General features: G+C 42.8%; 1 non-coding gene across 1 annotated transcript; it reads right to left on the bottom strand.

Moving 5' to 3' along the window:
* Window positions 1–9,509: 9,509 nt before the first annotated feature.
* LOC131219672 (small nucleolar RNA R71) lies at window positions 9,510–9,616 on the bottom strand. Its single transcript, XR_009158318.1, has one exon. It is a non-coding gene; the product is annotated as a small nucleolar RNA R71 (small nucleolar RNA).
* Between the last annotated feature and the right edge of the window lie 3,977 nt (window positions 9,617–13,593).

A 13,593-nucleotide genomic window follows, 5' to 3' on the forward strand; every position in this document is an offset into this window, starting at 1 on the left:
TGATCGACAGAAATCAGCGGCTACAAAGGAATACGATGCACGAGAGTCAAACAATACACGTGCAATGCATGCAGAAACAGGGAGAGTACCCTCGACGACCCCTCCTGATGACTGAGGGTCCTGCTGTGCGGCATAAAATCTGCCCTGGGCCTGCTGGGGAGGTGCAGGTCCCCTCTGAGGTCTCTGCTGATGCTGCTGCCGCTGTGGCGGCCTGATCTGCTGCCTCTGCTGCTGTGGGGGAGGCCCTGGAGGCTGGTGCTGTGGTCGCTGCTGCTGTTGTGGTGGCTGTCGTGGGGGCTGATGCGGTGTCCTCGGCTGCTGCCGCTGTGGATGGGGACACTCATGCACGCGATGTCCTGTCCTACCGCACCCAAAATAAGTACCTGTAAACGGTCCCGGAGGTAGTACTGGGGGTACTGCTGGTGCTCGAAATGCTAGGCAGGTCGTGCATCGCTGCTGTGAACGATGCTTCTGCTGCTGGGAACTACCAGAGGGCGCCTTCCTTTTCTGATCTCCTCTCTGGTCACGGGCTCTCTGCAAACTGGCCCAATCTGACTCATAAATCTGTGCCCTCTCCACGATCTGCTCAAATGTCGGAAGCAGGTGTCCGATCACACGACTCCTGAGGGCAGGACGTAAACTGTTCTCAAAACGGCGGGCCTTTCGCCCCTCATCATTAACAAGATATGTCACGAATCTCGATAGTGCGACGAAACGTGCCTCATACTGGGACACAGTCATGTCTCCCTGGACCAGAGTCTCAAACTCTAATGTGCGCTATTGTCGCACAGGCTCGGGAAAGAACTTCCGGTCAAACCAGTCCACAAAGTCCTCCCAAGTCCACACAAAATCGACAGTTACCGATCGGGCTACAGATGCCCACCAATGCTAAGCCTCACCCTGGAGAAGGAATACAGCTAATGGGACTCGCTTCTGGGTTGTACATCTTATGGTGTCAAATATCTTCTCCACCTCGGAGCACCATATCTTTGATGTAGTAGGGTCAGGCTCACCCCGAAAATGCGGAGGATCATGCTGTCGGAAGTCCTTGAGAAGGGCGCTCGCACGCTCCTGCTCAGCCTCGGCTGGTGTAACAGTGGGATGCCTACTCTGCCCCTGAAGAATAGCGGTCATCGCCTGAAGCATCTGCTGTACCTGGGTGGCACTCACGGGTACGGTCAGATCCGCACCAGTCTCAGGTAAAGGAGTAGCATCCTCGGGCTGGAAATCAGGAATATCTAGTGGTGGAGCGGGAGTCACAAGTGGTAGAGCGGGAGCCGCAGGTGGTGGAGCGGGAGTCGCAGGTGGTGGAGCGGGATTCGTTCGGGTCAATCTTCTAGCCATTATGTCCTATAGGAAGGAACAAGGGCCTATCAACCTTGAGAATTCTGGAAGGCATAAACATTAAGGGCCTAAGTCAAAAAATTGTTAAGTTTTTCGGACTTGGAACCCATCCACTCTAAGTTCATAGTAGATATGTGATGTGATTCTTAGGTATTCCCAAGTTATGCTCTGATACCAACTTCTGTCATGCCCCAAACTCGGAAAATGGGCTCACAAAATTCCTGATCGCCGAATCCGACGCTGACAGTCTCCGTAGTACCCCATTCTTGGATTCCGACACTTACATGCCAGATTCCGATCTTGGGATCCTTCAAGGAGGATTTTCAGTATAAATTTTTTTTTTTTGTAATGGAGCATAACCACAAGCATAACCAAGTCACAAAACAACATCACCACATATCCACTATATCAAAAACTTTTAAGTATAATGTGGAAAGGGAAATACAGGGTGATCAAAAAAGCTTCAAAATAAACTGATGCGCACTCCTGCCTCAGCGCTGCTGCTGCCCAACACTACTTGCACGCAACGGTCGTGCATAAGCTTACAAAAGCTTAGAGGGTGGTGCAAGTGTGTGCGTAAGGCCAGTGTCAATTATACAATATCAGAGTAATGCGAAAGTATGCGGTAAGTCCATGATGCTATCAGCTATACCAAAGCTATATGATGCAAGACATGAATGCTATCGGCCATACCAAGGCCATGTGATGCGAGGCCTATGTAGCCAAATGTCATATGTAAGATGCAAAGTAAGCGTACCAGTACTAGTCAAGTACACATATCAGTACAGTTCCTCTCTGGATATCACCGGGGTTTAATACACCTCACACTGACTGCCTCCTCCCTAGCTGCACAGTCAAGCAAGTGTAAGAGACCACACTATCCGCCTGATCAGTAGTCTGCCAATACCTACCCGGCTCGTCGATAGCGGACTCATTTGTGAGCTGGTCAAACTCAGCCTAGCTTATAGCCCCCTCACTCGGGCGGATAAGGCCACACCCCCTTCCAACTGACTACGACACAGTGGGAGACGCGGCCTACTGGTATTCGGCACTCGGGCACTCGTGTATCCACTCAGTCTAGACGTTGGAGCATCTCCTGGTACCAAAAAGGTTCTAAGATTTTCACCCAAGGACATCCTAAGTGCCCACAATGCTAAAGCCAATATTTTCGGTATCCGATACGACCATCCACGAGGTGTCTGTGAAGGCCACGACCCTGATGTCGCTAGAGCGTGCAGTGAATCACGACACACAATGTGAAATGCATGAGTCACACCGTCAGTCATGCAGCAATCTCGCGCGTACCACGTGCTCATGTAGGGCACTCCATCTCATAAGGAGTCCCGTAAATGTCTCAGCCCAACGGCTTATGCAATGATCAAACATTCCTCATATCAAGCATACATATGGTGCGTATGGGCATGAATCATGAAAATATACTAAGCATGTTACAAAGTGATGAACCATCAACAAGTATGGGCATACTAATGGGCCCTAGGTAGGGTTATAATGCAGACATTTAACCAACATTATTCTTATAACGTGGACGTCAAACCAACATTGCTCCCAAGGCATGGCCCGCCATAAAATATCATTACCCAAACCATAAGGAGTCACACATTGCAATGGGCCTATATACGTCTTATTGGGCCTCGACCCATAGGCCTTAGATACATCAAATGGGCCACCTCATATGGGCCTTATATAAATCAAGTGAGCTGCATCAATGGGCCTTGTACAATTGCAATGGGCTATAACCCATGGGCCTTGAATACAGAACAATGGGCTTTATAACATGGGCCTTATATTCATATCAAGGTGGGCCTCAACAACGACCACAAATACATCGAATGGGCCTAATCACATGGGCCTTATGTACATCAGATGGGCCACCCCAATTGGGCCCTATGTCATACTCAAGTGGGCCCCAACAACGGGCCATAATACATCAAGATGGGCCTAATCCTATGGCCTTATATATATATACCAAGGTGGGGTCCACTTAGACTATAGATTGAGCTTTCAAAATGGTTAGACAATTTGGATGCAACACAAGCATCATGGTGGGGGTCCACATGAAGGCCCACCATTCTTTATACCATATATAATATAATATATAGTTTATAATATATAAATATATATATATATATACACACAATACTGTATATAATATTATATATATACACACACACACGCGCACACACACTCACATGCACACACCGTCCCTAGACAAACGGTGTGAATGAACCCATACATCACTGTGGGTCCCACATGGGGCCCACCATAATGCTTATATGCCATCCGATCCATTCATAAGGTCACACGTACCTTGGTGAGAAGGGAGAACAAATTTCGTCTTGATCCAAAACTTCTGTGGCCCAGAAAAGGAATTTCAAGGGCAGGCGTTCAATCCCACTGTTTCCCATGACGTGGGCCACCTGAGTCTTGGATTTGGCTGAAATTTTGAGGGGGCCCACTGATGGAGGTGGACCACCCTATGGAAGGGTTCGATGGAAAATATACATCAGGGTGGGGCCCATGGCAGGGGCCGTGGGTCACTGCTGTCCGCCCGCCTGGCGTTGTCAGCGCCTCTAACGCCACAGCAGCAGCAATGTTGCTGGTTTAATTAATTTATTTTTTTTGAAAAACCAAGGTTTTACGTACGTGGGGCCCGCATCAGGGAAATCTGACCTCGCCATCGATCCCCATAGCTTAAGACAAGTAGGATGAGCCCAATATTCAATATATTTTGTGAATAAAAACAACAGTTGATTTTTCAATGGTAACCACCACTGTTTCTCATGTTATGGCCTACCCGATACTTAGATCTGCTTCATTTTTCGGCTCAACGCCTAAAATGAACTCGAGAATGGAATGGACGGCATGGATTGATCTCATACATCAATGTGGAGTCCACACAAGTGGCCCACCAATAAGCTTTAAAAAAAGCTAATGTTTGTGCCTTCCCAGTTCACGTTCAGAGACGCTGGACTCTCCTTTTTTTTTCTTTTCCTTTTTTTGTCTTGGCATACAAATAAGGTTAAGGTGGGCCCTACTTAGGTGGGCCACCACATGGCTACACATATAAAGTGGGCTCCCACTTATGGATCACTTGGATAAAATGCATGCCTCATCGTGGGGTCCATCTGGGTGGGTCATAAGGCCACATCATCACACACAAAAATAAATAAATAAAAAGAGAGGGAGAGAGAAAGAAGGACACGTGTGATGGAGGGACCCCGACACTATGGGCCCTCCTTGCATTCAATCATACATCAAGTGGGTCCCAATACATGTGGGCCCACTAAAATAAAAATCAACGGTGGAGATCCTTTCTCCACCAAATGTAAGGTCTAGATGACCTCTTTTTATGTAAGGAAAATAAACATCATGATGGGGTCCATGGAGAATGGGCCTATCATGGAATGATCATGAGCATCAAGGTGGGCTATCGACCACACCTAGGGTCCAAAGTGAGATCCATACCATCAATCGATAGGCCTCACTTGGCCCATCATCAAAAACATGAAAAATCAAAAACATGAAAAATCTATCCTAACAAGCACCCACCGCCGATCTTCTTGGTCCGTTGGAAAGCCAATCTCCTTGTGCTTCAATTTGATGGAGGGAGATGAGAAGTGAATGGCTTGGATGAAGGATCTTTGGGATGGGAAGTGGGCCACCAAATCACATTTTTCTCTCCATGGGAAGGCTTGGACGTGGGATTTCCTTGCTTGGGAAAAGTGATGAGAAATGGGAGAGAGAGAGAGGGTAGCTTAGGTAAGCCATGATTACTTGTAAGAGAGGGTGGCTAGCAATAAATGCTTGTAAGAAGGTTAGGGGGTAGGGTGGCTATAGCTAGGGTAGGGTGGCTAAGGCTAGGGTAGGGTGGCTATAGCTAGGGTGATGTCATCCATCACCCTCATGATTAACTAGAGATTGGTGCCACATGGGATGAGTGGGTCCCGCAATATGCGGTCCATGACCATTAAAATGCACGGCCCACATCTTATGATCTAAGCGTCGGGTTGGCGCACGAGATGCGGAGTTGGAACCGCGACGACGGTGCGATCGTAATGGTACGGGTCTCGGGTTAAGCTGACTCAAATCTAGAGGATATGACCTAGGATCACGTGCAAACATTGATTATAGGTCGCATGATACCGAAATTTGACAGGAAGGATCGCAGCAGTCGACGAAACAATACGGACTAGGATACGGGTCTTACATCATTGTACCCCATACTATTACAAATGGTGGGGCCCACTTGAACTTTGGATCTCACTCATTTACCCCATTACTATGGAATGATCTCACAAATGGTTGGGCGGTTCGAATACAACACATGCATCATGGTGGGTCCCATAGACAGATGGCATGAATGGAATAGGTGGGACCCACAGAACTTACTGCGGTGAACAACAGTTAGCGGTGGGGTCCACTTGCTACCGTGCATAGCAGTAATATGGCTGCTGAATAGCTATGGTGCACATGCAGCTACTGCTGCTTAAAAGAGGCAGAGGTGGGTCCCATGTAAGGCCCACCGTTATATATACATACAGTATATAATACAATATATATATATATATAATATTTATATAATAGCTACTACTGTGCAGCTTTTAGGCATTAAGGGAGAGGTGGGTCCCACGTAGGGCCCACGAAAATATTCAGACTATAAGGTAATATTATATTATATATAATATAGTATAATATATATAGATAATATATATATATATATATATCATATACCAATCCGTCCAGGCCCTGGACAGCCTGGACAGACATACATCACATGTGAGTGGGTCCCACGTGGGGCCCACCACCTCATATATATATATATATATATGGTGCTGACATCCAGGCCCTTGGACGGCCTGGACAGTCACACACATCAAGGAGGGCCCCACACGTATATAATGGTGTGGCTGATGAGGGTTGAATATTGCATATTAGACCCCAGTTATTGCCTGATTGTACGTACATGATAATGCTTAATGTCATATTTTAATTGTGTTTTTATTGCAGGATGTAATCAGGAGGGTGGACTGAAAAAGAGTACTAAAAGCGTGGATTTGACACTTCAAAGTCACCAGAGCAAGGGACGTACTCTAGAGAACCAAGACTGAAGAATTTACATGCTAGGGATCTGAGAAAATCAAGCCGTCCACGTTAAAGAGGCCCGCAATTGGTGCAGAATGCAAGATCACTTGGTTCCCGCCATCTGATTGGTTCGAAACTTCATATATGGCCTCGAGATTATAAATTAACCGTACACATAAAATTTCAACCATTGGATATCTTGGAAAGTGACCCAATGGCCAAATCAGCCCCTTAATTCATTAAGTGGGGTCCACCTACTATCTGGATATGTCTCAACTTCGGAATAAATGCCTTAAATGGGAATACCAATTAAATGGATGGATTAGATTTCTTAAGAACATCGCAGTGGACCCCACCCAAACAGAGTGTGCATAGTGCACAAGTGCACTAGCCGTGCACGGCAAATGCAGAGACGGTTTGACCGTCTTTGACCGAAGAAAAAAAAAAGGAAAGAAGGAAATTTCCTTCTTCCTTCGTAACGGACAGATTGCGTCCGTTTTGTGGACGCTGGTGGGCCACCTCCATCATCCGGACGGATTATCTAAGCCGTACATCATGTAGAGGGGCAAGAAAGAGTCGAACCCATGCTGACCATTGGTGCCCATGTGTACACACGTGCTTGTTACAGAGGCCACAAACGGACTGCCCTGCAACGTTCAAAAGTGATTTTATTGTGATTTCTTCTCTGGGCCGCGTCAATGGAAGTTCAAAATCATCCATTCTTGACTGAAATTTCATCTTAAATCTAATGGATGGGGTGGATTTCCCTAAAAATGCTTTTGTGGGGTCCACCGATCACGACAGCGAAAGAGTGCGAAAGCTTTCGCACATCCACGAAAACTGACTTTTTCAGGCGGTTTTGGGCCACCATCTTTGATCATATGGCAGATCTGAACCGTCCATCGTGTATAGCAGTTAAAAACGTCCTAAGAGATGTTGATTTTACAGACATAATACAAGGAACGCGAGAGTTATGAAGCCCCAAACTTAGCTGCGAAAAAGCTTTCGCTGCACGTGCGATAGCTTTCCAAATCCGATTTCCACCACTCCAGTCACTCCAACAGCTTTAAAAAGAGTTCCAAAATGTGGATGAGGGAGCCAGAGCTTGGGGAGAGCCAGGGAGAGGAGAAAGAGCAGAACGAGAAGAGAGAGAGAGGAAGGAAGAAGAGAGAGAAGGGAGATGTTTTTATTGTTTAAATCTTATAGTTCCTTCTTTTTATTTGATTTTATGGATTGCTAATCTTGTAGCTAGGGCTGAGAGGAAGCCCCTAATTTGAATGACTCTTGTTTATGGTTGAATTGATCTTGACTTGATTGATTTGTTTCTTTCTCTAGCGTGCTTAACTGAAATTTTCGTACTTCTCCATTCTATGAGCTTAACCAAAGTTTAGATGTGGATGTTATTTGGATTTTTATTCTAGGTGCTTGTGTGTGACCATGAACAGGTTTTCTATAGAGGAAGAAATAGGAATCTACATCTCTCCATGCCTGACCATGGATGGAAAGATGTGATCCACATGCTTTAGGGAATTATACATTATGTGTGCCCGACCAAGGACATAGAGTGCGCTTTATTTATTTTGATATCAATCTGAATTAGGGTGAATCAACAGGTAAAACAAGGGTTAGGATAATTAGGAGTGGGTTCGAAAGTCCTAGTCTTTTCCTTGATTGGATTTTCCTTATTGCTCTCGGTTACATTTTCATTGATTTTTGTTTAGTTTACTTAATCACTAGTCAACCATTTGTTGGATTAGTTAAGAAGAATCATAAATTTTGAATTGTGACAACTAGTCCTCATGGGAACGATCTCGTAATACGTACCATATCTACATTTAATTCGTATACTTGCGAGTTTAAAATCATATAAATCAGATTGGTTTAAAATAAAACATCAAGTTGTTGGCACCGTTGCCGGGGACTGTTTCGGTCCAATTGGATTTAGGATTCTCTCTTATCATAATTCATAATCTTAGGATTTTACTAACTTTAGGTTAATTTTTTTTTTAGAAACTAACCTATTTCCTGTTTTGTAGGGTCCTGACATAAACTTTTAATTTGGTAATCCCTTTCTAAATTTTCTACTTTTTCTAATTTCCATTTTTAGAATTAGGGTTTTATTTTTTAGAAATTTTCTAATTCTTGGCTTTCTTTTTTAGAAATTTTCTATTTTCTAATTTTAGATTTAGATTCTTCTTTCAAGTAACTTTCTATTTTCTAGTTTTAGAAAATTTTCACTTTTTAGAAACTAACTTAGCTTTTTATTTCTAAGATTAGAAACTTTCTTTTTTAGAAATTAACTGTTGCTTAGGATTTTTCTAGCATTATTTTAGGAAATTTAATTTATTTTTATTTTTATTATGTTTACAGGAATTGAGGAAGGAAGCTGCTAAATAAGATTGTCTTCAAAAGGAGGAGCTCCCAAATCTTCAGACATCCAACATCTCCTTTTTCGGGTTCTTCCTTCCAATTCTCGTTTACATAGCTTTCTCTTGTTTTTCAGAATTCATAATTTTTATTTTTAGTTTTATTTCTCTTAGGTTGCATCTTAGTTTAGTTTTCTTTCTTACATTGCAATAACATAGTTTATGCTAGGACGTAGATCTCTGAACATAGAATTAGCACCTTTTAATCCTGAAATAGAAAGAACCTTTCATAGAAGATTTAGAAACATCCTATTTGAAATGGCAGACGAGAATGGAACCAAAGCTCTTAGAGATTATTCAGCTCCTGTCCAATTCAATGCGCCTTCATGCATAGTATTGCCCGCGACCACGGCAACACACTTTGAACTTAAACCTGGGGTCATACAATTATTGCCCTCCTTTTATGGTTTAGATAAGGAGGATCCATACTATCATGTGAAAGAATTCCTAGACATTTGCTCTACCTTTAAGTTCCAAAATTTTTCAGATGATTCGATCCGTTTGCGCCTTTTTTCTTTTTCTTTGAAGGATAAAGCGAAAGCATGGTTGAATTCTCTGGAAGTTGGGTCTATCACTACATGGGACCAACTACCTAAGAAGTTCTTAAACAAGTTCTTCCTTGCTCATAAAACTAATGCTCTCCGTAGAGAAATTACTAATTTCACACAAAAAGAGGGTGAGCACTTTCATGAATGTTGGGAAAGATGGAAGGACTTGCTTCTTAAGTGTCTACACCATGGTTTTGAGAAATGGCAACAGGTTCAATACTTCTATGACAGTTTGACACCCCAAAACCGTCGCATGGTTGATGCCACCAGTGGAGGGTCATTCATGACTAAAAGTGATGTCGAAGCATGAAATTTCTTTGAAACCTTGTGTGAAAACTCCCAGCAATGGGACTATTCAAATAGAGGTGAAAAAAGTCCTCAACCACAGAAGAAAGGTGGTATATATGAGATAGGAGTCACGCCAGATCTTTATGCTAAGATTGATAGCCTGACAAAGAAAGTTGATGCTTTGATGTTGAATAATGGACCTCCACAAACAACTCAAATTGAGTCATGTGCCATATATTCCAGCCCCGCCCATCCTACGCAATCTTGTCCATCTGATACAGCATTTCTGAAATTTCTCTCTGAACAAGTACATGCTATGAACACCTTCCGGAGACCTGGGAATGATCCTTACTCAGACACCTACAACCCAGGGTGGGCTAGACATCCAAATTTTTCTTGGGCAAAAAGACCACAACAAGGAGGACCATCTAGAAATTCTCCAATGCAACTGTACCCCCAAGTTGGCAGTCAACAACTTCAGTAGTTTCCGCAGTATCAACAAGTACCTCCACAATCTAGGAAACCATCTCTTGAGGATACACTCAATCTTTTTATGCAGAGTTCACTTCAACTTCAAAAAGACACCCTACAAACTTTACTAGCTAACCAGCAAAGCTTAAATGCAAATGCACAATCCATTGCCAAGCTAAAAGTACAGTTGGGTCAACTTGCTGCCACAATGTAAGAGAGAGAAGGGCAAGTTCCCTAGTCAACCTGTGGTAAATCCAAAAGGACAGTATGAGATTGGCTCTAATTCAAACTAAGAACAATATCATGAGCAAGCCAAATCAATCATTACCCTTAGGTCCGTTAAACAGATCGAGAATGAAGTAGAGATGCCTAGGGATGAATCAAATTCCAAATCAAAAGATCAAAATGAAGTGGAGAGACATACTAGCGCATCCAAAGTCCAAAAGCACTTTGACTCTCTAGGAACCACTCATGTGCCATCTTATGTGCCTAAAACACATTTTCCTCAACATTTGGCACCAGTTAAGAAAGGAAACAAGTTTAATGAAATATTGGACATGTTTAAGAAAGTGCAAATCAACATTCCGTTGCTTAATGCTATCAAGCAGGTCCCTGCTTACGCTAAGTTTCTTAAAGAATTATGCACTCAAAAGCATAAGATGAATGTTCGTAAGGTCTTCCTTGCAGAGCAACTCAGCTCCATGATTCAAAACAACACCCCTCCTAAATTTAGGGATCCAGGAGCTCCTACCATTTCTTGCGTCATAAGAGATCATAAGGTTGAGAAGGCGTTGCTTGATTTACGGGCCAGTGTTAATTTGTTACCATATTCTGTATATGAGCAGCTAGGACTTGGTGAGCTGAAACCAACTAAAATAACACTACAACTAGCTGATAGATCTGTCAAGGTGCCCCGTAGTGTTATTGAGGATGTGCTAATCCAGGTTGATAAGTTTTATTTTCTAGTGGATTTCATCGTTCTAGATACTCAGCCTGTCCAGAATCATACTAGTCAAATCCCAATTATTCTGGGACGCCCATTCTTGGCCACATCCAATGCTATCATAAATTGCAGGAATGGAGTTATGAAGTTGTCTTTTGGTAACATGAAGATTAAACTCAATGTTTTCAATGCTGCACAATAACCAGTAGATTCGGATGATATATTTGAAGTGGACATGATTGAGAGTCTAGTGCATGAATCTTTCCTTCAATGTTCCAAAGACGCACTTGAGACTTGCTTAGCACATTTTGGCATGGATTTTGACATAGAGAGTTCCATCCAAGAAGTCAATGCATTGCTCGACTCTACGCCTATAATGGAGACTGCAAAATGGAAAGCGAAAGTGGAACCTCTTCCACCCTCTGAGTCTAAACTAGTCCCATATCTTGCTGAACCCTACGAACACATTGCAATTTACAGCTCATGAAATTATGCTTTTTCAAGCTCTTTCTATAACCTTTGTTGTAGATTCTGTTTTATTGCATAAGGCTTCATTATGCTGACTTCCAAATAGAGCAAAGCACTGTGAACAGGCTAAGACTCCAAAGAATTCACCCTCCAGGGAATTTGAGCCCAAATCCCCAGGTTTTCACTGGCTTTGCAGTTGACTCAGGCATTGATCAAGTCACCTCAAACAGGTTAACAAATCTCATCCACGCTCAGCACGAAGGACAAATGTGCCAACCATTTCCACACTTGATAGGCACACACACCACAGTGGTCAACAGTAATTCTTTATTCGTTGCTAGCAATTTGTTGAATTGTAAAAACATTTTCAAGGATTAATAACATGTTAAATTAATTTAAAAAGTGAGGTTATAAAAGTTAAAATTTCAAGATCATAATGATGAAATTAATATAAAAAGCAGTTAAAGAAAAACCCAAAGCCAAAGCCTCCACCGTTTAACTTTGACAATACTGATGCATCATAAGGCTCTTCCTTCCTTTCTGATGGAAAGGATCCAGACTCCAAGCCTCAAACAGCTGCTAAACGGAGTTCGATTTTGACCACACCCCATCAAATTGATTCAAGCATCAGCTCCTGATAGTAGACACGAATGAACAACGGATAAGGAGGTGATTTATTCTTCCAGTCACTCAAACACAAGCAACACCCATTAACGATTATGAGGTTTCTTTGATGGAGGTGTTTGATCATTAAAATATGACCACTAGCCCATGAGCTATGCAAATATGATATCCCTTGGGGTTGCCTTCCATTTCTACATCCATCCTCTGGGAGCATGAGGATCTCCGCTAATGGACAGCTTGCAGAATACGGATTTAACCAAGAAATTCTGAGGGTCCCACAACCAATGAAATTTAGATGTGTAACCTTGTTCTCACCACCTGAACTTGACCTTAAACAATTGCCTGAAAACCTCAAGCATGCATTTTTAGGTCCTTCTGAGACCCTGTCTGTCATCAAAACTTCTAACCTTGAGAAGGAACAGGAGAGCAAGTTGCTTAAAGTGCTTAGAGAATATAAGGCAGCTACTAGGTGGACGATAGAGGACGTGAAGGGAGTAAGCCCCACTTTGTGTATGCATCATACTGATCTTGAAGAAAATGAGGAAACGTCACGTGAAATGCAAAGGAGGCTTAACCCTAACATGAAAGAGGATGTTCGAGCGGAGATGCTTAACTTGTTAGACATTGGTATCATTGACCGCATTTTAGATAGCACGGTTCAAGTTGTTCCCACAAACTCTGGGATTGGTTAATCAAGGTGTTGAGGAAATTTAGTTGGCGGACCCAGGTTATCAAGATTGATTAATTTATGGTCCATTCTTATCTGGCTGAAGATGTTAAACTTAGCGCTCCTGGGAGGCAACCCAGCTTTTCATTCCATTTCATTTTCCTAGTTAGTTCAATGTTTGTGGGTAACATTACTGCAAACCCTCACGAGACTACAACTTGTCCACTAAGGGCAACTTAGGGGTTTAAAGGCTTGGTGCATAAGCTAAATGTAATCGAGAGCACCTGCGAAAGTGGTATAGGTAGGATCTTCTTTTTGTGATACTATTTTTGTTATTTTGCTTTTGTTGATTTCTCTCTTGTGCTGACCCACTCTTACGTTGATATCTTTGGGAAGCCTCTTGATTCTCTCGTTTAGGTATTATCTTTCCATCACTCCTCTTTTACTTTCGTTGTCCCATGTGCATTGCATGCTTATTTCTTTTACATTGAGGACAATATAAATTTTAGGTTGGGGGTAGGAGATTAGGTTACCTAATCAGTATTTTCTTGGTCTTGAGCAAAAATTATGAAAATTTTTAACTTTTTCTGGAATTTCTTGTGAATTTGAAGTGATTTTGATGGCCATCTTGGATTGAGAATTAAAAGATACGTGATGTTAGTAATTTATGACTCTTGGATTCAGTTGTCTGTTAGATTTCACACTTAAGTT

This window comes from Magnolia sinica, chromosome 11 (assembly GCF_029962835.1).
Source record: "Magnolia sinica isolate HGM2019 chromosome 11, MsV1, whole genome shotgun sequence".
Lineage (NCBI taxonomy): Eukaryota > Viridiplantae > Streptophyta > Magnoliopsida > Magnoliales > Magnoliaceae > Magnolia > Magnolia sinica.